Raw genomic sequence first — 23,144 nt, forward strand, 5'->3', positions numbered from 1 at the left:
AAGCATGACACATTAAATTTACTCAACATTATAACACTTAAAATAGTCATGTCTTCATTTATCAAGGATTTTAATATGAAAACATATTCTATAATTAATTTTTTGTCAAGTTTTTATTCAAAAATAGAATACAAAATTCATGTAAGTTCCTTTAACTAGAAGAAAATATAAACACCATTCTAGAAGACAAATACAATATACTACACTTTAAACAGATTTAATCAAGACAATATCCTAATGTACTCATATATAATAACCCAATTCTAAAATTGGGCCAGCTGGTGTACAGAAAGGGAATGGAACAAGATGTTAGAAAACCTGAAGTTGAGTTGATATTATCTTTGTCTTCCTTTTATAATCCCAAGCATGTTCATTTCTTAGAGTACATTCTTAGGAATTTGCAGAGATATGTCAGTAAGCTAAATGTGACTTAATCAGAAAAGATCACTAGTTGTTCTTCAAAGGAAGAACTCTGGAGGCAGGAGGCAATAGATCTGAGATTGTGGATAGCTGTAGTGATGAATGAAGCATGTTCTTTCTGCCTTCCTACTCTGGGGCTGTTTTGGTTTGGTTTTTTCTCAGTCCGTACATCGTCTTGGCTGTCTGATTGTTCAAAGATAACAGCTGAGCTCCAGGTTCACATTTCCATTCAAAGATTTCAAATCAGAGAAGCTAAATAAATAAATAAATAAATGATTTCATTAAGCCAGACTTTCACTTTGTAACAGATAGAAATCTAGCAGATTTCCCTACATGTGCTCAACAAAACCTTGTTGCATAGCCACTTGACACTGACTTGCCTAGTATCAGTCTCAAGTAGGAGAGCTGGACCAATTTATTTTTCAGATACAATTGCAGGCTAGTAGGTCACGTTTGAAAAGAAAAAGTAGTGAAAACGTGATAAGCTAACTTTGACACTTTTTGGAGAAGTTTGTGCTCTGACTCAAAATTCCTGTGATGCATATTTCCCCTCTAAAAACAAAATAAGGTTCCTCCATCCATAATTTTTATTATGTGACCAGTTTCTCCTCTTTCCTAAGTTGTCCAGACAGTGAGTCATTCAGTTTAACTTTGATGGGGCTGCATCTATTTTTGAGGTTTAGCCATGGTAGTTTAAGGACATGGACTGTCTGTAGAGAGTTTGGACACTTTTCCAGCACCTCTCTTAGTTTATGCTGCACTAAATTTAAATCAGAAAAAAATAAGGCATAAATAGCTAAGTAAATAATTCTATTAAAATTATCTTCTTTAAAAATTCCTAAGAGTTCAAAAAAGCATTGAATTTGTCCAACTGGCACTTCATTTATGAAATCTCATAATCCTTCGTAATATCACAAAATACCTCTGCTTAATTATTTTTTACATAAAATTGCACAGCTGCCCTTAGTTACTAAAAGCACTTATTAAATAAATGTGTATTCTGAAATTAAAACAAAACACTCCAGGAGAGCAGCTTGGAAGCCAAAATGTCACCAGCATTGTCTGCCAGATGTAGGGTGAACACGAACGGTTCTTCAGTCTATTGGTTAGGAGGAGCTGCTAAGAACCAGTCAGTCTGAATACATAGTGTCAAAAGCTACCCGGCAAAGACCTGTGTTTTACAAGGATACTCCATGGGAATATTTAGCTGTTACATGGTAAATGCTGTTATTTTCCTTTCTAAAAATGTCGTGACAGGAAATGATTCCAGGGAGGAGTTGCCAAGATGGCTCTTTGGTAGAGCTGCTGGGGAAAATACCAAAGCTAGAAAAAGTAAAAATATGAACTAGTATGTACACTAAATGAACTCTAAAAACAAAAATCAACTTGATTCCTACCTTTATGTGTTCTTTCCTGTAAGATTGGAGATGTTTGAAAAGGGAGCTCCTATGGCACTACTAATTATTACGGGTCCTTTTTTTCTGGCTTTGGATCAGTCTCCCGATGATCAGAAGCTCACAAGAAAGACATACAGCTAATAGGAGGGCAGACGTCAGTACTACCTTTCTCTGGACCACAGAGACCTTTCAGAAAACAACCAGCAGTCTTTAAAAAAACTGGCGCTTCTCTCCTGCTGAGGAGAGGGAGCTGGTCAGGTAGCTGCAAGCTAGGCTCCCTTGAGACTTCTACATCTTCAGGGGGATTCAAAGACAACTAACTCACCAGCAGAGGAGCTACAAAAGTATTTAAAAAGAAAAGAAACGCAGAAGAGGAAGGGTAAGAAGAGAGAAGCTAACTTGTTTTCTCTCACTAACGACTTTGATGTACAGTGCAGCACTTTCCAAGTCTGTACTTTTCGTTTTAGCTGACTCGTTCCCGTAGAATACTTTTATCAATTATACTTTAAGGAATAATTCTCTTCTTCTCCACTATTTCTGTTACATCCATAAATACCTGAAAATCACAGCAGATTTTCATAAAAGTCATCTCAGAAAAATAACTGTCTATAAAAATATATACCTATACAGTTGGTGTACTTCACTCACCAGCAAAAACTTAAAAATATTTTCAATATATCTCTAGTTTTAACTTAATATTTTTAATGTAAACACCTTTCTATATAATGAAAAATAGATTTTTTACATTTTATTAGCTTAATCATTTATCTTCTAATATGTTCCTTGTATGTTTAAAAGTACACGCCACATATAATTTTAAAACTCAGTAACATCCCTGTGTCCCTCAATATTATTCACTGCCTTGAACACAAAATGTTAATATATGTATGTCATTATAAAATCCCCCAAGTCTAGCTTCTTACCAAATAGTGCAGAGGGAATACAAAAGGAAGGGAAGAAAGGAAGGGAGGAAAGGCAAGCTAAGTCAATAAATAATAACTGAACAGCACTGCTGCTAAGTGTTACAGACACAGTCCAATGTATATATGTATATGCATTAAAAATTATGCGCAAACACACACATATATGTTTATATATACATGTTTTTATATATGCTTATGTATAATTTTAATTTCTTTCTATGTATATGATATGATTTTAAGCATAGAGTCTGGCATGAAATCATAAATGAGTTGCCTCCATGAATTCAGAATATAAGGCAAATGATTGCATTTTCCCTTCGTTCTGCCAGAGGCCCATTGTCCTTGGTCAGTAAGAGGAGTCTCCTTTGTCATGAAGGAGAACATTGTCTCCTTTCTCTATGACTTCTCATAAGATGGGCATGTTCAAGCTTACTGAAAATCAGGTTTTGTTGCAGCTAGGGAACGGATGGTGGTGTGTTTACTAAGTATTTAGAACTCCATGCTTTGACAAGGATGTGTGACAAATTATTTTTGTGTGTTTATATAAAATTATCTTCATAAAGTATTTCAACAATTAGATAATATCAAATACCAGGTAGCCACTCTACAATTATCCCTAATTGCTGTCATGACATGCACTATTTTTTAAACCTGATTTTCTTTTACCTATTTCAAAATAATTAATCATAGATATAATACTCTTGTTGTCACTTGACACATATGGGAAGAGGGAACATTGATTGAAAAAATGCCTCCTTCAGATTGGCATGTCGGCATACATGTGGGGCATTTTCTTGACTACTGATGTCCGTTGGCCCAGCCTATGGAGACAGTGCTCCTTAGGCAGGGCTATGTAAGAAAGATGGCTGAAGTGAGTCTGGAAGAATCCAGTAAGCAGTATTCTTCTGGGGTTTCTGCCTCAAACTCCTTCTTGGAGTTCCCACTTCAATTTCCTTTGATGACTGAAGTACCTGTAAAACCAAATGTGCCTTTACCCCCACCCAACTTGCTCTTAGCCATGGTGTTTATCACAGCACGGGAGAACAAGCTAGGACAGTGCATAAACAGCCAACAGACAGTTTCTAGACTTAAAAAGCGTGTTAGAACTAAAGGATGTAAGCAACTAAAGATAAACTACTATAAGGAATTTTCTTATTTTCTTTTAAGTTAGTATTTAACTTATTTAAGTTGCATTCATTATTTCAATTTTTATAAAAAATCTACTTGTTCCATTTTCACAAAGGAAAATATAATCCATATTTGTTAGCTTAATTTTTTGTCTTTTTTTGTTGCTGTTGTTTGTTTTTCCACTCAGCTTTGAATTTTCATTCATTTAGTTGCATATGATTCATCTGATATTGGTCTATATTCTTCAGTCCTGAGGCAGCTCATTTAAAATTGGTTCCCCTCAGTCAACAGTTTAGGTAAATGTCCAGCTCAGGCCCCTCAGTGGAAGAGAATCATGTCTAGTTGCCTCCTTTGTCATTTAAGACAGAATTCACCACATGTGAATGCTAGATAGCTCAGATGCAGTTCCTTCCCAAGTGTTCAAAACAGAAGTTGTGTTAACGTGTTTCAGAGGTAACAAACAGAAATGGGGATTCTGAAGTTATATGACCATTGTTCAGAAATCAATGAAAATATGGTGCACAATGAGTAAATGAAAAGATAAATGGGTAGGGTAGATTAAAAAATATGTAGTGATTTGTATCAGACAAAAATGGTGCAAGGCTGAGGCTCACTGGATGAACCTGCACATTTATAGGTACATCTTTGCTTAATTTTGTTATGGTTGTTAAGTACTATATTACAACTGTATAAATTACTGTTATTTATTCATATAATATTAAATTCAGCAATACTACAAGAAAATATGTACAACTAACAATAAAAGATATCTATGAATGTCAGGAATTTACTATTTAGGAAAGCAAGGGCAAACACAAAGCTAAAACAGTGGTATGACACTTGATGAACTAAGCTACAAAACCAATTGCTAAGAGCCACAAAATGAGTGGTATCATAACAAGAAGGACCACTGAAGCAACCTCCAGGTTGGGTTCTGATCAGATGAGAGATTCCATTCAGGAAATCTGTGCAACTCCCAGTGTGTGGATACAGAGTGCTGCACTTCTGACAAGGTGTGAAGCATATGGCTGGGGTCTGTTCGATTACCTCACCAGATTTCCTAGACAGAGCCAGTGATTCAGGAAAGGATTCATGAACCAAGTAGGGTGATGTGGAATGAAGCCTGTAAATTCAGTGCAAGTGTTCTTTTTTTCCAATCAGTTTCCACCAGTGTGGAGCTGCTGGCAGTCGGCTTACCGTGAAGCAACACTGGATAAACCAAAACATTCTGCCTGCCATAGCAGCTCACCACAGATATAGATGGCTAAAATAACACACCCTGACTCTCTCACGGTTTAGAGTGCCAGAGATTCAAAATTACATTCAGGGATGGAAATCAAGGTGCCATAGAGGAAAATCACTTCCTTGCATCTTCAAGTGCTAGTAGTTGTTCTGTCTTCCTTGTGGCTACAGCACTAGAATCATTGTCTCCACATTCACACTGCCTGTTCCTCTTTTGTGTATATTAAGTCTTTCTCTTCCTCGCTTTGTGCTTCTGCTTTTTATTTTCAGTACTATGAATTCTGTCTCTCTCTTATAAAGACACTTTTGATTGATTAGATTTAGGACCTTCAGATAATCCCCCCAACACTACAATCATTGACTTGGTCTCATAAACAAAGACCCTTTGTCTTTAGTGTTATCTAAAGAATTGGGGGATTAGAACTTGGTATCTGTGGGTGGCCATTTTTCAGCTTTCTAAAGGTAATACAGAGAAAAGCAGAGGTGAAACTAGGTGAGAACAATATTATTTGAATGCCTGGATTAATCTCCACTTTAATTTTCAGATGTGACTCCAAAGAGTCAGTCTGAGTTGAGCTTTCAATCACTTGGTCTAAAGATAGTTGTAATAAATTTAGAACTTCCTTTAGGTTGGGGTAAAGGAATTTTAGTATCAACCACTAATTTTCAATCCTTATACCTATGGTCAAAATATTATTATAAAGCAAAATAGGAATCATTACAATCAACACATTTTGCCAATAGGAAATAAGTTTATTGATTTCTGGTCATAAAAGTCCATACTTAGAGATCCAGTAAACTCTTGGAAAGCATTTCTGCATCCTGTGGCTTATAGAAACATTTTCTTTCAAAATAATAAAATTCCTGAAGTAGTTGGTAGTCAGATGGCAAGGTCTAGTGAGTGTGTAGATAAGGCAAAACTTCCTAGAACAATTTGTTCTGATCTGAAGCATTGTTTGTGCAATGTGCACTCTGATAGGGTCGCGAAGAATAGGGTCCTTTCTGTTGGCCAGAGAGTACTTCTGAGTGCATCTCATCAGGCTGTTGAGCACACTTCTCAGACTCACAGTGTCACCATGTTTCAAGCTGTGATGGATCCAGCTGGCAGCAGAACACCACTGTGATCATAGCCTTTCCTGTTACAAGTGTGACTTTCAGAGGTGTTTCAATGCTGCTATTCAGTTCAGTCACTTGGTTGTTGTGGGTCATAGCCAACCCATCAATGTGGCCTAATGCATTCTTGATAGCATGAGTTGTCTCTGCTACTTTATAACCCATTTTGAACTTGAACACGAAAATTGCTCAAACTTCCAAAGCATAAAATGAAGAGTGAAAAATATTATTAGCAATAATAATAATAGTTGGAAATGTACATTAAAATGATGTATAACATTATTAAGAATGTATTATAATATCAAATAGTAAATCTCAACAATAAAAATGCTGCAATTACTTTTACACCAACCTAGTAGTAATTAAGATTTCAGGTCCATTTTTCTAACTGGGTAACATACATTGTATGGGTCCAGAAGATTTAGTTTGCTTTGTTTGCCTTTCTTTGACCATTACCCTATAATTTTTCTGCTTTGATTCTTTATTTAGCTTGCTAATTTTTTTCTTGTAATTAGCACCAATACTTGACACTTTTATTATTAACCTGTTTGTTAACCTGCAGAAAAAAAGTTTTAATATTTCCAAAAATCCTGATGACACTTATATTCTGGTCTATTAAATTTATTGAACAACAACATGTGAGTCTAGGAAACTTACTCCCTCTCAAAAAATAAACTTAGGTGCAAGAAAGAAAGACATAATCAGTATTATGTGGGATTTCTGGAGTTCCTGCTAAATTCCCATGGCTGCCTTAGCAAAATACCACAAACTGGGTCATTTAAACAACAGAAGTTTTTTCTGTTATGGTTTGAAAACCTGTAAGTCTGACACAGTTTTGGGCAAACTTTTCAATTAGCAATTATTGTGCCTCAGATAACTCTCATTGGCTATAATGCTGCCATTGTGGAGTGGATGCCTAAATTGGCCTTCCCCTGTAATCAGACTGATGACTACCTTAATTATTATCATAGAACCTCTACCCAGCAATTGAACAAAGTAGATACAGAGATCCACAGTGAAGCACTTGGCAGAGTTTCTGGAAACCAGTCCAAGAGAGGGAGGAGCAATAATATTAACAAAGGGGTCAAGACCACGATGGTGATACCCACATAAACAGCTGCCCTGAGTTAGTGAGAGCTCACTGACTCTGGACTAATAGTGGAGGAATTTGCATAGGATCAAACTAGCCCTCTGAATGTGGGGGACAGTTGTGAGGCTTGGGCAGTCTGTGGGGCCACTGCAGTGAGACCAGGATTTATCCCTAGTGTTTTAACTGGCATCTTGGAGTACATTGCCTTTGGAGGGATACCTTGCTCTCAGCCTTGATATAGGGGGAGAGCCTTGGTCCTGCTTCAGAGTGAAGTGTCAGATTTTGTTGACTCCCATGGGAAGGCTTAACCTTTCTGAGGAGTTAAAGTGGGGTAGTAGAGGAAAGGGTAGTGTGGGAGGAGGGGAGAGAGTGGGAATGAGGATAGCTTTGTAAAATGAGAAAAGATTGTATTAAAAAATTCCTACTTCAAAAAAAAGAATTCTCAACAAAAAATTAAGTAGTTATAAAAAGAAAAGAAAATTATAGAATGCTGTTAGAAACTACAGACAACTAAATAAAGAACTATGTTGCAATAGATTGATGCTTTGTTTTTTCTCAAGACAGGGTTTCTCTATGTAACAGCCTTAGGTGTCCTGGAACTAGCTCTTGTAGACTAGGCTAGCCTCAAACTCACAGAGATCCGCCTGCCTCTCTCTAATCCCAAATGCTGGGATTAAAGGTGTGTGCCACCACCACCTAGTTTACATTGATGCTTTATAGGGAAGTTGGTTCATCTTAAATGAAATATAACTACAACCAATATAAGATAAAAGAGATAGCAGTAAAACTAACATGGACATTTCTAAGTGGCCAATAATAAAAGATTTGAAGAAAGAGTACACCTTAAGAAATCAAAACTTCTTTGTATGCCAGGCTTTGTTGACTCCCTAAGGGAGGTTTTATCCCCTCTGAGGAGTAGATGGGGGGTAGGTTAACAGGAGTGGGAGAAGGAGAGGGAGGGGGAATTGGGGTTGGCATGAAAATGAAAATGAAAATGAAAATAAAATTAAGTAAAAAAAGAAAACTTGTAAGTCTGAAGTCTAAACCAGGAAAGGGCCAGAGTCACAGTAGAACTCTGTGTCAATCAATCCATCAACAAAAATAGAAAGGGTACTTATATATGAAATAACATAAGGCATATACGTAGAAGAAGGGATACTTGGGAACATGAAGGAGAGAAAATAATGAGGGCATATGAACATGAGTTAAGCATACATTGTACATCTGAGAAATGTTCATGGGAAAGCCATCACTGTGTACAAATAACCTACTTGATTGAAAAAAATAAAGCAAAGAGCTATTAAAGCATAGACATTCCTTTTACTTATTTGGTGCTAAGGAGACAAACTTTCCTTGGAAACCTCTGAAAATTTTTCATCATATTTCATTAGCCAAGACTAACTTAGAAGACCAGGTCATAGCAATATAGGGCAGAAACAAATAGTATTTTGCATTTTGCTTTTGCCATGAGAGAGTGGAACAAACAGGCAACAAAAAAGGAGAAGAAGGATGGAATCTTAGAACACACAGCATGAAGTGGAGATGCCCTGACCCTAAAGAAAGCGTCCTTGAACTCTTGCCAGGACCCTGACATTCCCCTCATACCTCATCAGGGAGACAACCGGCCTTTCAATGGGTAACAGAGACACAAGGAATTTTAGAGCTATTAATAATCTAATAACTTTGAAGTGGCTTAGGCAATGGTATTCTATAGCTATACAATCTTAGATATTACTAGTTATAAAACCTTAGATATAATTCTGTTAACTCTGTTAGGTTTTGTTTTACCATCTACAAAACTGGTAGAATCTATAAGGTAGAATCTTATAGATTCATTCTGAGGATTTGGTAAGAAAAGTATAGTATGCCTATATATACCTGACATGGATATACAAGTAGTGTGGCCCTCCTCCTAGTTCACTTTTCCTTTCCCCAATGGAAAAAAAGCATACCTTCCCTCCTTTCTTTCTCCACCATTTTTTCTCAGGACAATATATTACTTGGGATTGATTTAATGGCCCTTCAAACAGGTTGTAAGTTTTTTGGCCAAGGGTTTCTTGTGATTCTCAGCTCTACCTTCTCAGAAATACACTGAACAAATCTAGCAAGGAAAGGCTTCTTAGGAATATGGTCATAGACAGAAAAAGATTGATAAAGTTATTACATTTGCCTTGTCCAGAAGCAAGTAACGTAGGGGACCTTGATTGGCAATCAAGACTAGTGAAAAGGGGTAAAAGTTTTGCAGTCTTAGGTGAGGTGATTGATTTGCAGAAATTGCACTTTATCCCTATCTCACATTGCAGTAGGGTTTTTCAAAGAAGTTGGAAGAGCTATTTTAGAAATCTAGAAGAATCTTTTCTTAATCAAACAAAAACATCTATAGTGATCACAATTACAGTGACTAAGCTAGATGATTACCACAATGAACTTCCTTAGTTAAATCCAAAGATGGCCAACATTGTCTGCCATCTGATAGACACTTTTGAGCCATGGGAAGCATATGGGAATATACCCTAGAGATTCCCGAACATACTACAAAAGCATTTGTTCTACTATGTTCATAGCAGCACTATTTGTAATAGCCAGAACCTGGAAACAGCCTAGGTGCCCCTCAATAGAAGAATGGTTAAAAAAGGTGTGGAACATATACACATTAGAGTTTTGCTCAGCGGTAAAAAACAATGACATCTTGAATTTTGCATGCAAATGGATGGAAATAGAAAATGCTTTACTGAGTGAGGTAAGCCAGACCCAAAAAGAGGAACACGGTATGTATTCACTCATAAGTGGATTCTAACCATAATTAAAGGTCTTTGAGTCTATTATTCGTGATCCTAGAGAAGCTAAATAAGAAGATGAACCTGATGAAGATTATTTAGCTATCCGCCAGGAGGTAGGAAATAGACAAGAGTCCCAGGTAACCTCGGGTGCATGGGGGTGGGTGGGAGGGTTGTTGGAAGGGGAGAGGGTTAGAGAGAAGGGAGTAGGGGAGGAATGGGGAAAGATCGGGGGACTGGGATGGGGGGGAGGGAGGAAGGATGGATATGGGATCAGGCAAGTATATACCTCAACTAAGGGAATCATTTTAGGGTTTACAAGAGACTTGATTATAAAGGGGATCCCAGGTCCAAGGAGAGATCCCCAGATGGTTCTCTGGACAGAGGAGAGGGTGCCTGAACCGGCCTTGGTCCACAACCATACTGATGAATATTTTGCATATCGCCATAGAACCCTCATCTGGCGATGGATGGAGATGGAGGCGGAGACCCACGATGGAACACTGGACCTAGCTCCCTAGGTCCAAATGAGAGGCAGAAGGAAAGAGAACGTGAGCAAAGAAGGCAAGGGCAGAGGAAACCTTCATCCAACGTTGGATGGCGATACAGACGGAGACCCATATTGGAGCACCGGACTGAGCACTCCACGGTCCAAATGAGGAGCAGAAGGATGAAGAAAATAAAAAAAGTAATCACGACTGCGAGAGATGCGAGCACCCACTAATACAAGGGGACTGATATAATGAGAGTTCACCAAGGCCTGTTGGACTGGGACTGAACGAGGACGTGATCCAACCAGATTCTCTGAATGTGGCTGGCCGGGAGCCTTTCTGAAAAGCCATTGACAATGACACTGGGACTTGCTTCCTCTGCATATACTGGATTTTGGCGATCCAGTCTGTTTGGACTCTCACCTTCCCTGGACCTGGAGGGAGGGGGGAGGAACTTGAACTTCCCACAGGGCAGGAAGCCCTGACTGCTCTAGGGGATGGAGAGGGAGTAGGAGAGGGAGTGGGGGGAGTGGGAGGGTGTTGGGAGGAGGGGCTGAAATGGAAACTTTTATAATTTAATAAAAAAAAAACCACCAAATAATATTTTAAATAAGCAATCCTTAGAAAGGCTAGTGCTACTTATGATGGAAGTAGATAAAAAAGAAAAGAATCCTGAATATTTCTGGTCACACACAAAGCTGATGTCTTTATGAAATCAATACATATAATTGACAGATTCAAGTGAGACTGAATTTGCTGATGTTATGTAGCCTAAATAATAGCCAGATAGGCCACAGCACTGCACACACATGCATGAATGCATGCTTGCACCCATGCTTGCACACACACATGAAACGCATGCTCACACACACCCCATCACCACACTTGGAAAAACATTTTAGTGATAATATCTCATATCCAGTGAGCACTGACCCTGTGGCATTCAGTTTGTGTTATATGCACAGCTTCATTTCCTGTCACAATGCCTCTAGAGCAACATTGCCTAATTTATTCATTTTCTATTAAATATAAAGAATCACAGTACTTTTGGAACTTGCCACTACCACTCCCCCTTTATGTCTCAGGGCAAAGACTTATGTTGAGAGCTATCTACCTGTGTCTGACATTAAGTTCCACATCATGCCACCCACTGGAGGACCTTGTCAGGGTATTGTTCCAACCCTCACTGCCTTTCTCAAAACATGTGTTTCTTCACAATGGGTTTAAATCATTTATCTTGCATCTTGAGCCTGGGACAATCTAGGTGTTAAAAAGATTAAGTTAAAGAATTAAAATCACGTAAAGTAGGAGTTCTGAATTCACAAGAGGGGGGCTAATCACAGGCTACAGAGATTAGAATGGGTGTTACTCCTGAGGCATGGAGTGTGCCAAACGTGAAAGAAAGGACTGGATTGTGTAGAAAAGGTGGAGGGGATTCTGGAAAAGGACTTTATCTTAGCAAAGACCAAATACCTAGGATACTTTTGTTAGTAATTCTTTCTCCCCAACAAAATAATTTTAGTTGCATTATGCCAAAGTTTGAAAAACTATATCCCAGTATTTCTATGTCCTGGAGCCTCTTCTGCTGGACCACAGACAAAGAATGTAGTCTCCTCTTTTTTACAGACAATAGCACAGTGCACCATAAGCACAAAACTGCATATAAAATCATAAATTCTACAGATTATTTACATTCAACCACATGTACAGCAATTTAAAATCTTAATAAGAAAGGCAAATCAATATTCAAAGGTTGCTAAATGCACTGTAGGCAAGACTAACCACAGCCTAAGTGTAGGGTAAAAGGGACAACTGGGACAGGAAACCGACCAATCACTGAGCACTCTGACTCTGAACTCAGAGTCAGTGAAAGAAACATACCCTGGACCTGAAACCTGGGCCAGGCAAAGAAACATCTTTTTTCTGAACCCAGGACTAAAGACATGTGGCCTGGCTCTGAAACTAATGAAACTACATGTACTGGCTATTTGGGAACCTTTTCTCTTTGGATGGGTACCTTGCTCAGTCTAGATATAGTATGGGGGGCCTTGAACCTCCCACAAAGCAATGTGCCTTACCCTCTCTGAGAAGTGGATGGGGGTGGGGTGGGAGTAAAGGTGAAGAAAATGGGAGAACAGGAGGGAGTGGGAGCTGGGATTAGTATGTAAAATGAAAAAGGATAGTTTGTTTTCTTTTTAGAAAATAAAATAAAGAAAATAATAATAAGCCTGAGCTAATAGACCAAACAGTTTATAATTAATATAAGCCTCTGCATATTTCTTTGGAGCTGAGCAGCTGTGGAACTGGGTGGGACAGAAAGTTCCATCTACAGATGGTTCTTAGGCTTGCCCTAAGAATATGGCGTCAGAGACATGCCATGTAGCTGGCAAAGGAAACAGACCCCAAAACCTTAACTGGTAAACCATAAGCCTTGTGGTAGAATACAAAATAATAGAAATGGGTTAATTTAAGATATAAGAGTTAGCCAGGAATATGCCTAAGTTATTGGCTGAGCAATGTTGCAATTAATATAGTTTCTATGTGATTATTTTGGGTCTGGGCAGCCGGAACAAATGGGCAGTCTCTACCTACAATTGTGTTGATAGCACAAAAACAATCAATGAATAAAATTAATAGCACTTTGTCACAAATCAACAGCAGCAAGTTATGTTATATTCTTATATAAGCATCATGTTATATTCTAAGTATCATGATATGACTGTTCAGCACTGCTGTGCCTTATCAACCAAGAAAAAATGGTTCCCACGTGTCAGGTTTTTCGACTTATTTATTTATTTATTTATCCATTCAAAAATTTACACTTCCTCCCCTCCTCCCATTCCCCTCCAGCTCCTCACTCACCCTCCTCCCTCCCCCTACTTAAGGAGAGGGCAGGGAATCCTGCCTTGTGGGAAGTTAGAGGCCCTCCCCCACCACATGCAGGCCTAAGAAGCTTTGCATCCAAATAGACTAGGGTCCCAAAAAGCCAGTACATGCAGTAGAAACAAGTCCCAGTGCCTTTATCAATGGTTTCTCAGTCAGACCCCATTTTCAGCCACATTCAAAGAGTACAATTTGATGGCATGCTCATTCAGTTCTGGTCCTGCTGGATTTGGTGAGCTCCCATTAGAACAGGCACACTGACTTCCTTGTTCATCTTCTCCCTCCTTCTGCTCTTCAACTGGACCTTGGGGGCTCAGTCCGTTGCTCTGATGAGGGACTCTGTCTCTATCTCCATCCATCGCCAATCGAAGATTCTATGGTGATATTCAAGTTAATCATCAGTGTGTTAGTAGGGCAAGGCCAGTTCAGGCACCCTCTACTTTGCTGCCCAAGGACCTATCTGGGGATCTTCCCGTGGATGCCTGGGATCCCCCCTAGAGCCAATTCTCTTGCCAACCCTAAAATGGCTCCCTTATGTAGATATCTTCTTCCCTGCTCCTATAGCTGCCCTTCCTCCATCTCCACTCTCCCATACCCCCAAGCTCTCCCCAGGCTTTCCCTTTTCCAATAGATTTGTCAGAAGAGGTTCCTTTTTGCAGTGGGCAGTGATTAATGTAGAGAGATTCATAGCTTGTCAAAGTGCTGTGAGTAAATTACTTCTGATTGCTTAATTCTTAATGGGACATCGATGTCACTCCCTCCCAAGGCAAGGAAGCATCATAGAAGACAGGTAAAACAATAAGAGCCAGAGGATGGAGAGAAGTGCTTTGAAAAGTTGCCTTCTGGACATATATAGACATATGCACAAGATATACTCTGTATATTTTTCAATATGGATAGAGAAGGGATATGTGGAGCCCCATCCTTAGCTGAGGAGCTATTACCCCTTCTGGAGGAGAAGGAGGGCTCATGTTTTTTTCAGGATTATAGCCACTGGAAAGTTAAAAATGTTTTAACAAATAACCCTATACCAAAGTACATTGGCAGCAACCCTAATTAAACTCAGTTGTTGTTGTTGTTTTTAATACATAAAAGTAGGAAAAAGAAAGGCCCCAGAAAAAGTAGAAAAAGAAAAGGTTAAAAAATGGGTATGGAGATGAGGTGAAATATATATTTTTATTTTATTATAATAATAATAATATAAAAATGATATATCTTTAAAAATGTATAAAAACAAGCATATGATAGTCTCAAAATACATAAAATTATTAGAAATAAAATTTAAACATATAATAAAATATAAAAAATATGGAGAATATAAGTGACTAAATAAGTAATATAAAATCATCCATGGGTAAGAGGTTCACTCAAAGGTTCACTCACAAAACAAAAAATATTAATGATAGAGAACATGAAATGTTCAGTGATATGGCTTAAAATCCACATAGAAGCTAGCCTATAAGAAATTATCAACTGTTACTTTTTAAAATATGAAGTTGAATTTTCTTCCTATTGTCTAAGTAAAATGTACATAACAGAGTAAATGGAAGACCAGTGATGAGAAACCCAGTCATCTCCTTATTAGCTCAAATTTAAATGTCTGCCTCTATTTGTGTAAACTGTTTAGAAAATAAGTGACTTTTTAAACAATGAAAAATTTATGTTAGTATGCAATAGGTTTATTTTTAAATTAGGAACATTAATATGTTTAACTTAAATTCATGATAAATATGCATAACTATAATAAACATATGGAACAATGTCATGATTACTCAATATTTTTAAAGGCAAAAAATGAAATCAAACATCACAAATGCCTGCTGAATAATACTCCCTGTGAGTGGAAATTTAACTTTAATGGTACTTTCTGTGAACATTCTTTTTTTCTTTCTCTTTATTAGGAATTCTTTTTAGTACAGTCTTTTCTCATTTTACATAGCTATCCCTGTTCCCACTCTCTCCCTCCTCCTGCCCCACCCTCCCCCAACTCCCATTCACTCCTCAGAAAGGGTAAACCTTCCTGTGGGGAGTCAACAAAGTCTGTCACTTTACTTTGAGGTAGGACCAAGGCCTATATTCAGGCTGAGCAAGGCATTTTTCCAAAGAGAATGTACTCCAAGATGGCAGCTCAAGCACTAGGGATAAATCCTAGTCTCACTGCCAGTGACCCCACAGACTACCATAGCCTCGTGATTGTCTCCTGCATTCAGTGCATCTTCTTTGGTCCTCTGCAGGTTCTTCTGCTATCAGTCCAGAGTCAGTGAGCTCTCACTAGCTCAGGCCACCTGTTTCTATGGGTATCTCTCACTAGTTCAGGAAAGCTGTTTCTGTGGGTATCTCCATCATGGTCTTGCCCCTTTGCTGAAATTGTCACTCCTCACTCTCTTGAACTGGTCTTTGGAAGTTCAACTAGACAGAATGACTAAAGTCAAAAACACCAAAGATAGCTTATGCCAGAGAGGATTCAGGGTAAGCGGAACACTCTTCCATTGCTGGTGGGAATGCAAACTTGCACAGGCACTTTGGAAATCAGTGGATTGGTTTCTTAGAAAATGAGAATCATTCTACCTCAAGACCCAGAAATACAACTCTTGTATTTGTATTCACTAGAACATTTGTTCAATTGTGTTCATAGCAGTTTTATTTGTAATAACTAGAATTCAGAAACAACCTAGGTGCCCCTCAATTGAAGAATGGATAAAGAAAATGTGCCACATTTATATAATTGAGTACTACTCAATGGTAAAAAATAAAAACAAAAAACAAAACAATGACATCTTGAAATTTGCACATAAATCAATGGAACTAGAAAAAAACATACTGAATGAAGTAACCTAGACCTAGCTAGACAAACACAGTTTATACTCACTCACAAGTGGATATTAGCTGTAAAGCAAAGGATAATCAGCCTATAGTCCACAATCCCAGAGGTGCTAGGTAACAAGGAGAACCCTAAAAGAGGCATATATGGATCCCCTGGGGACGGGGAAATAGACAAGGTCTCCTGAAAAGATTGGGAGTATGGGTGGGGAAAAAGAAAGAGTGAAAAGGGAGAAAGAGAGAAAGGGAAGAAAGAGGAGAACATGAGAAAATGGGATACTCAAGAGGGGGAAAAGACAGAGAAGGAGAGCAAGGAAAGACATATTCTGATTGAGGGAGCCATCAAAGGGCTAGCAAGAAACATGGCACTAGGGATATGCCTGGAATCCACAAGGAGGATGACTCCAGCTAAGACTCTAAGCAACAGTGGAGAGGGTGTCTGAACTGACCTTTCCCAGTAATCAGATTGATGACTCCCTTAATTGTCATCATAGAACCTTCACCCAGCAGCTAAAGAAAGCACACAAAGAGATCTACAGTGAGGCACTGGATCAAGTTCTATAAACACTTTTGGTATCATGTCTGTTTAATAGCTTACCTTCCCTTTGTGGCCTGTTTTCAGTTTCTTCTTTTTGATCCCCTTTGCAAAAGTCCAATAAGATTATTCTCCAGTTCAGGACTTACAGTGACTGTCATATCAGGTGCACTTTCTTCTTCCTGGCAGTAATGTTCCAGAAGGCTTTACTGAAAATATGGAACTCTATTGCAGCTTTATACATTCAGCCAGACAGAAGTCAAAGAAGGACAAAGTAACGTAGTGATGTGGGATTCCTCTCTGTATGCTGTGAATATGTTTTATTGCCATTGGTTAATAAAGACGCTGCTTTGGGCCAATTGTAGTGCAGAATAGAACAAGATAGGAACTCTAAGCAGAGAAAAGAAGACAGAGTCAGGGAGAAACCATGTCACTACCAAAGGAGACAGACACCAGATGGAAACTTACCAGTAGGCCACAGTCACATGGGAATACACAGATCAATAGAAATGGGTCAATTTAAGATGCAATAGTTAGTTAATAAGAATCCTGAACTAATAGGCTGAGCAGTGTTGTAATTAATATAGTTTCTGTGTGATTATTTTTGGTCTGAGTGGTCAGGAAATGAACATGCAGTCTCCACCTACAAATTGGTATACCACCATAGGCTGACTACATTCACATAAAACCTGAGCAATCTTGAAAAGAAATTCTACATGCATACATACATACACACACACACACACACACACACACAAACAGTTTATCAAAACTTCTTGATAGCCACACTTTTTTTCAGATGGGCTCTGTTTGCTGGCAGCAACAAAGAAACCCACAGTTCCTTTAAGAGAGATATTCCTGACTCAGCATTGTCAGTGAAGACTGCATAGCTTCTTTAGGGGAGGGATTCCTGGATTGTGCTAGTTGCATTAACAGCTCTGGCTCTTTCGGAAGGCAAAGCACTTAAATGGAGTCTGTGAGCAGTGTGTCACAAATTGCTTCATGGTGACATAGACCCGCAACAATCCTGGAGCTGGTGTGCATGGCTCTCAGAGGCAATAAACCTGCCTCTGCCATGTTGGACTGGGCAGAGTCAACAGCCAGGGCCACAGAGTTGGTCCTAGCCACACCCATTTAGCATTTAAAAAAATCTTCTGGTCAAAAAAGAATTACAGATATGCACGCAATACAGATTCAGATTTTTAAAAAAAGACCTCTGAATGGGTCACAGTGTTGGATAAATGTGCATATGCTTGGGAGAGAGAGGAAAAGAGTATAGGTAGTTATAAAATAAGAGTCATAATAGTCACAGATTAAAGGAGTAAAGATAATAAAATAAATATTAAATTGGTTAAAAAAATTAATAGAGTAAAAAAATCAGACACATAAAGATGGAATATACACAAAGAGTCTGGATTATGTATATTATTATGTTTTCTTTGAATTTTTTGATTGTGAATGAGCTAAGTACAGAGAGATATTTCATTGTATGTGCTGCTAAGCTAAACCAATATATATATTTTAAAAGTATCTTGACTTCAAAATTTGGGTCTAAAGATATGTTGCTTTGGAAAAGAAGTTCTGCTTTTGTTTCCATGGAGGATGAGAACCTGTGAATTCCTTCCAGACTAATATGATTTGAGGTAACAAAACCACACAAATATTCTTCAGATCTTTCAGAGACTTATAGAATATGGCATTTAAAATGTTTTAAGAACTTAGACTTTTCTCAACAGTGAGACATGTCTGCTCCTGGTAGCACCGATTACTTCAAGAGTAAGATGGGTGTCAGAGAGTCTCCTTATGAAGTTTGTTAGTCATTTGGACAAGAAACTGCTCTTTCCTAGATTGCTTGATGGTATGCTGTATGAACAGAACATGCAGAATCTACAGAAAGATGACTGCTGAACTTGCCTAAAGGTGAGATAGTACTTCAGGGTTCCTGCTTCATGAAAGACTGCAGGACACCAAAGAAAGGGACTGACAAACTGCCAATATAGGCAGAACTGTCTTTGAAATTTTCTGCTTTATGGGAAAGTTTGCAGGTATTATGGGCCTATAGGCTGAGGAGGGATGCCCCAATGTTACAAAAGAACTTTGGATGACTGTCCAGGCAGTGAAATGTCTCTGTCAATTCTAGTTTTGGAAGTTGCTTATAATGAACTTTCTGTTTACTTAGGCAATATTATATCCTTCTGGAGTCTTTGTTGGAGTTGAAGAAAGATAATTGTAATTATAAAAGAATGATTAGATATAAAACTTTAGACTCACAATGATAGGACAGATGATAGAGTATTTTCCTTAATTTGCCAATTTAAATGGACTAAATATTGTAAAGATAAATCTTCCTTGATAACTGTTTTGTTATATGTAATCTTGCTATGTTAAAGTTAAAATCTTTTTTATTTAGACAAAAAACTGGAGGTGATATGGGATTCTACTATGTATGATGTGAATATCTTTTATTGCCATTGGTTAATAAAGAAGCTGCTTTGGGCCTATTGTGCAGAATACAGCAAGGTGAGAAATTCAAGCAGAGATAGAGGAGAAAAGTTGGCAGAGTCAGAGAGATGCAATGTAGTCACCAAAGGAGACTAAAGGAGATGCCTGATAAAACCTTGTTGGTAGGCAACAGCCATGTGGTGATACACAAATTAATAGAAATTAATTAAGATATAAGAGTTAGTTAATAAGAAGCTTGAACTAATAGGCCAAGCAGTGTTGTAATTAATATAATTTCTGTGTGATTATTTTGGGTTTGGGCAGCTGAAAAACAAACAAGGAGCCTCTGCCCTCAAACTAGACTAGCAATGAATGTACATTTTCTTGATTTATGGGTGCAGTTTCCTAGGCTTCCCAATTTAACATCATTACCTAGTACAAACATAAAACCATCTTCCATCTCTGGAGCATGCACCATGTTCTCGTCATAACACAAGTCACTAATTTGCTGTTTTGTCTTGGTTTTCATGCCTTTGTTTTCTTTACTCCCACTGTCTTCTCAGAACAAGGAATCCGAAATTTTGGATTATATGTCTTGTTTATTGACTAAAACTAATCTTGGAGCATATATAGCATATTCTACCCAACAGGAGATTCTCGTCTCCTCATAACTCAGTGAAACATGTATTATGATGGAATAATCCAGGACATAAAACAAACTTCAATAAATTTAAAATAATATACAGGATGCATTCACTAACCACATAGGAACAAATTAGAAATCAATAAGAAAAAGATGAATAAAGAATAAGTTCTAAATTATTCATGGAACAAAGAAATTCTTGAATAGTTGAAAAATTACATAGAACTGAATAAAATGAAAGGAAAGCATATAAAAACGAATGGGACAAGAGTGAATATTATCAAACAAGACACTTATGGTGCTAAATATTTACATCAGAGCATATGAATATCAGTAACTTAAGAGAAGAAAAGAAAAATGAATATTGTATAAGTAGAAGAAAATACTACTAAATATTAGAAAGCAATAATTTTTTAAGAGGAAAGCGGAGAGAAAAATCACTGAAATAAAAAGGTGATTCAATAAATCAATGAAATTGGCAAATCTCTAGTAAGGCATAAAAGAATGAAAAGCCAAAGATAACAAGGTTGACTAGCACCAGAAAAGAAACAAGGGATGCTATGACTAACATTGAAATGGCAACTTCTGCAGCATACTACCTAATACCTAGTAAAGAAATAGAATTAACAATGTAAAAGCTTCCAAAAGAGCAATCTCCAGGCTAAGAGTTTACTAGAGAATTCTTTCAAATGCTTAAAGAATCATCAATGTCAACTTACACATTCTCCACAAGAAAAATCTAAGGAAATTGCTTTGAATTCACTCTGATAAAACCTGCTTTCACCTCCTATTAAAAACAAACATCTGTGATACAGAAAAGGGAATAATGGAAAAACATTATTCATGAAAACACATATCAAAGTCCTTAAAAGAACATTAACAAATAGAATTTGTCAATAAATAACAAAAATCATATGACACAGTAAAATAGGATTTGTTCCAGGAGTTCAATGCTAGCAAATATCTTTTTTTATATTGTTTCTATTTATTTTGGTTTTTTATTGATTTCATTGAGTTATACATTTTTCTCTGTTCACTTCCCTTCCTCTCCCACTCCTTCAATCCTCTCCAATGGTCCTCATGTTCCCAATTTACTCAAGAGATCTTGTCTTTTTCTACTTCTCATGTAGATTGATCTATGTATGTCTCTCTTAGGGTCTTCATTGTTGTTTAGGTTCTCTGGAATTGTAGGTTTTACTTTGCTTTATGTTTAAAATACACTTATGAGTGAGTACATATGATATTTGTCTTTCTGGGTCTGAGTTACCTGACTTAATATAATGTTTTCTAGAACAATCTACTTGTCCACAAATTTCAAGATGTCATTATTTTTTTCTGCTGTGTAGTACTCCATTGTGTAAATGTACCACATTTTCTTTATCCATTCTTCAGTAGAGGGGCATTTAGAATGTTTCCAGGTTCTGGCTATGACAAACAATGTTGTTATGAACATAGTTGAGTACATGTGTGTCCCAAACGTGGTATTGCTAGGTCTTGAGGTAGATTGTTTTGAAACTTTCTGAGAAATCACCATACTGATAGCCAAACTGACTGTATCAGTTTGCACTCCCACCAGCAATGGAGGAGTATTCCCTTTACCCCACATTCTCTCCAGCATAAGTTGTTGTCAGCGTTTTTGATCTTACCCATTCTTACAGGTGTAAAATGAAATCTCAGAGTCGTTTTGATTTGCCTTTCTCTGATGGTTAAGGATGTTGAACATTTCCTTAAGTGTCTTTCAGCCATTTTAGATTCATCTGTTGAGAGTTCTCTTTGGATCTGTACCCAAATTTATATTGGATTATTTGTTCTTTTGATGACCTTGGGTTCTTTGTATATTTTGGAGATCAGACCTCTGTCTGATGTGGGGTTGGTGAAGATCTTTTCCCATTCTGTAGGCTACTGCTTTTTCTTGTTGACCATGTCCTTTGATTTACAGAAGTTTTTCAGTTCCAGGAGCTAGCAAATGTCTTAAAAGTAATGGGATCCTGTATCTATAAGGAAAATGGGAAAATTCACATGATCATATCACTTGGTGGGAGAAATCACTGAAGCAATTTTACACTCATTTTTTAAAGCTCCCAGAGTCTATGGAGACAACATCTTTGACTTAATAAATATATCTTGCTTTATTTAATGATGAAAGAAAGTGTGCTCTCTCAGGTGCAATGCAAAGATATCTTCTGTCACCACTCATTCAAAACAGGACTGAAGGGTTTAGCCCATACAGTAAACCAACAAAGGGAAATAAAAGCTTATGGATTAGGATTTTTTTGCTGGCATAAAGGTCTGTACCATATTGTTGACAAAGAAATCCTAAACAAATCTAAAAGAAAACTCCTAGAAATAGCTCATTTAACAGTCACTGGGTCTATACCAATACCTCTTTTACAATTGTCTATTTTTGTGTGATGTTTAATCTCAGTTGTCAAATTGACTGTCTATGATCAAGTAAAACCCAAGTTGCTGGACACTTCTGTAAGGGATTTTCTTGACCAGATTATTTAAAACAGAAAGACACATCCTAAATCTGTGAGGCACCTTCTGATTGGTGACAGCCAAGATAAAGGGCATGGAAGAAGAAAACTTTGCAGTGTGCCCGTTGCTCCTCATTCTCCCTGGCAAGTTTGTTCTGTTGCTGCAGCATTGCTTCATCAGTGTTAGGACCAACTTCTTCAGGATTCTAACATAAGTTGGAGACCAGCAACTCTCTAGGAATCCTCCAGAATTCTGGTGTCTGATAGGGGATACTGAGACATCTGGCATTAACTACCTGAACTACATCCTGTAAGCCAACCTAATAAATCCCCATTATGGAAACACACACACACACACACACACACACACACAGAGAGAGAGAGAGAGAGAGAGAGAGAGAGAGAGAGAGAGAGAGAGAGAGAGAGAATGAGGGAGAAAGAGAGCCATTCATCAGTTCTGTGTTCTCTTCCTTTAAAGATTCCTGGCTAATAAACCATGTCTATTTTTCTATGGAGATGTTTGTTTCTATGTGCTAGAAATGTACAAATAAATGTCAGGATTAACACACCAATTCAAAAAAGGCCTTTATGTGAATTTAGCAAAACACATAAATCTTATATGTAGAAAACTATACAGTTTCAATAAATAAATTAAAGATCTAGTAAATAGCAAAACATCGTTTGTCAGTTGAAAGATTTAACATAGTTAAGCTGTCAAAACTTCTTAGGTTGATGCAGAAATTTAATGCAATGTCTCCAGAAT

Source organism: Myodes glareolus, chromosome 15, assembly GCF_982192425.1.
Source record: "Myodes glareolus chromosome 15, mMyoGla1.1, whole genome shotgun sequence".
Lineage (NCBI taxonomy): Eukaryota > Metazoa > Chordata > Mammalia > Rodentia > Cricetidae > Myodes > Myodes glareolus.